We start from the raw sequence: 3758 nt of genomic DNA on the forward strand, positions 1-3758 counted from the left end.
AAATAAAAGAAATTTTATTTAACAAATTGTGACACTAAGGACCGAGGTTACCGTGGTCTTTTCCGTAGGTTTTTCTTTCCACGGATAACCTCCCCATTTATTGGGAAATTTTTGTAATATTTTCATTTTTTTTGTACATACCCCAAACGTTTTCTCGATGCCTTTTCATCGTTATCTCCATTTTAATTTTTTTACTTTATTTTCGTCCCCATCGAAAAGAAAAACTCTACATTTGTATTTTGTCCCCTCTATGTTGAGCCCTGTGTGGCTAATAAAAGAAATGTATCTATCTATCTATCTATCTATCTATCTATCTATCTATCTATCTATCTATCTATCTATCTATTTATCTATCTATCTATATACACACACGCACATGTATATACATACATATGTCATGTCGCTGTTGAGTGCTACTGGTATCAAGTAATCCAGTAAACCTGTAGCATGGTCGGATAGTCGGCGGCTAAACTGGCAACCCCACCAGGCTTGCTTGGTGAGGAGGGTGATTGTTGGACACCCTGCAGGATGAAGTCTAAAACCTGTCAAAGGACGGAGGAACTCATGAGCAGTCAACGGTCATCCAACAAATATGTGTAAACATGAATCATTTTTTATGTGCCCATATATGACCATCGGTCATCTTTCTCTTTCCTAACTTGAGTTTCTTTCCTTCCGGTCAACCGCAGGGATCAGACGCATTCTTATCTATCACTTGTCATAGCTTGTTTCTCCAGCGTTTGCCAACTCACCTCGTTTAAGCTTAGCAGCCCTTCCTGATTGTTTTCACTGTCCTGTTTTTCTTGCCAACTTTGAGGCTCCGCAAAATCCAAAATTTTATTTAATTTGCTTTGTGAAGCAACTGATTTGTCGAAGGTCTATCTTGTCGTGAATTGCTCGAAATACGGAGTAGAAAAACAGCCGACAACTGATGAAGGGTCCTTCTTTGTGTTGCTTGTCTTGTTTTCCATTTGTTTCTTTCGTTGTTCACAAAAAAGAGTTCGCATTCCATATTTTCGTAATTTGTATTTCATGTTGTTTACGTTCTGTGATGTCCTGTGCCCATATATGCATATGTATATGCATATATATGTAAGTATGTACATATATTTATGTATACATGCATATATGTAGACATATATTATTTATATTTTATATATATTCGTTTTGCAAGATTTTTGATGTGATATCGTGTGTTGAAATAGATATTGTTGTATTTGGGGATGGTCATGTTGCCAGTTTAGCCAATAAAAACATACGCACTATGTATTTGGCGTTAATTTGCTTCAGCTTTATATTACATTACATTAATCGTATTTCGGCCAGAGTTCTTTCGTCACACTTCTGTGACCTCATCAGTGGTCCTTTGCTTTCTTCTTTCCTATTTGTGTGTCACTCCTTACTAACGATCAGCCATTTTGTATTTTGCATTCCTATTGTATGTGTCTACATTTGCGCATGCGCATCCCTCTATGTTTGTCTATGTTTTGTAAGTGCATGTGTATGTATGGGGAGTGCCTGTATTATCTGTATCCCCTGTTTATACATGTTCGTTTAATTTATTTTTATTTATTTGTTCATGTGTTTATACCTACTTGTTATTATTATTTTTTTCTATTCTTCCTTTTGTTGTTGTATTTAATTAAATTTAATTTTGTTAACGTATATAGTTATTTAATTCCATTTGTTTATCTGTGTATTGCATTATATTTTGTTTATATTGTTATCAGTTTATGGGGATTTTATTCGGTCGTATGTTGTGGTGTGTTGGGGGGGTGTGCTAGTGTTCCATTCCAGTTTCCTATTCAGGCTAGGTTTATCTTGTATTATGTATGTAGCTTCTGTAATTCGTCTAAGCGTTGCGTCTGTTCTATGTGTGGACAAGATTTTAACTTCTATGTTGTGGAGTGAGCCTCCGTGTTCCTGTACCAGCACGCTGAGCAGGAACAACATCCGAGTGAAAAACAGAATAGTAAAAAGAGAATATTGGAATACAGACTAATGAACTTTAAACAGGAACTGAAACCACCAGCGAAAAGTTCGAGCGTCAGAAAATAGTAGCTGAACGCAAAATGCTTAACAAGATATTTAAGTCGAAACCAATTAGAAGTCAACAGAGACATTAGGTGATAATCAATAAACGTCACAGTGGCTCCTTCCCAGGAAGATACCGATTCATTCTCGGGAAAAATACCGAGCGAAGCAAAGGAGTTTGATCAGAGAGCAACGTGATTGTAATATATTGTCTTTGTAGTAAGCCACATGGATACATCATCAATGGCGACATCCCTGAGACTGATTTGATAACTTCAAGATGGGAAAGCAACAGGAAGGGACTTGAACGCTGGTTGCTGATGCAAGAAAGCTGAATTTAATCAGCAGTGACTTATTGACTTCTACCAGCAAACTACCCTTATATACATAAACATACCGAGCTGGTTCGAACTGACAGAAACAAAAGAGATATCCTTAAACCACAATATTACTCACCTGACCTGACCTCAAACCAATGGATAAATGCATGCGAGAATTTCACGTATAAAATGTATACCATTTGCCCGAGACTGTTCCATCAAGATCACTGACCTAAAAATGTCACACACTTAAACAAGTCACGAGAGAGAACAGAGATTGTGGTGTGTGCTAAACGACTCTTCTTTAACAAAACTATGAGGCATCATAAAATTAACATCGTCAGAAAGTGTTTGACTCTGTACACTACTCGTGAATGATAAGATTCCAGCAGCTTGCCTTAGCTGGTTCGGTTCTATCGTCACTGATAAAATACATTATCGCAGAGATATATTTGAAGCTGACATTAATTAAATTCTCAGTACTTTCTTTTTAGGAAATCTGAAGGATATGCGATGGGTCCACTGCATGACAGAAACACCAGCCTGACACAATGCCTCTTTTGGGATGATGTTGTAATATAAGGACAAGAATACGAATGGCATGAAAGAAAGCCTTGGTCGAGTTATGACATTCCCAAAAGCTGCAGACATAATGTTTACTAGAATAAATACTCCTATATGTTAATGCAGCAAGTTAAAATTGCAACTAACTTCTTCTAGTAACATAACTATAAATTGCTTGACTATTTCTCCAATATGTGATACTGTTCTAAATTCTTCTGAAGGAGTCATGTTTCTGAGCTAGAAACCAACTTTTTTTCTACTGGTGAGAAATTCGAAAAATAAGACCAAGAGCGAATGAAATGTATATAATCTTGCTTGGTGTATATAAAGAATTTATATAATTGTTTGATGCTCAGTTACTCACCATATATACTTCTTCAGGTGCAATACCGCCCCTAGTGAAATTGAGTATTCAAACAAGTATGCTGGGTGATGGGGGAATAAACACAGACAGAAACTCACACACATATACACACATACACACACACGCGCGCGCGCACATAAACATACACATGTATGTATGTATGTAAGTATGTATAATAATAAGTTAATATGATTCAAATATGTTGGTGTAGGAACTTTTCAAGCATTGCTTGAAGTTTATAAATCTTTTATCTTTTACTCGTTCCACTCATTAGACTGCGCTTAAGCTGGGGCGACTCTTTGAAAAATTTTCAGAAAATAATCGACGCGAGTAATTATCATTTACTTGAGGCAAAGCAGTGATGGGGAACAAACACACACACAAAGACACACGCACACACACACACAGACGCACACGTACACAAATATACACATGTACAAACTCACACACACACACACACACACACACACACACAC

The 3758-nt window shown here is 36.7% G+C and overlaps 1 protein-coding gene across 1 annotated transcript in view; it reads right to left on the reverse strand.

The window, feature by feature from the left end:
• The window catches only part of LOC106878556 (cholinesterase 2), a 20609-nt gene that overhangs the window by 16125 nt on the left and 726 nt on the right, over positions 1–3758 (reverse strand). The window lies entirely within an intron of this gene.

Source organism: Octopus bimaculoides, chromosome 9 (genome assembly GCF_001194135.2).
Source record: "Octopus bimaculoides isolate UCB-OBI-ISO-001 chromosome 9, ASM119413v2, whole genome shotgun sequence".
Lineage (NCBI taxonomy): Eukaryota > Metazoa > Mollusca > Cephalopoda > Octopoda > Octopodidae > Octopus > Octopus bimaculoides.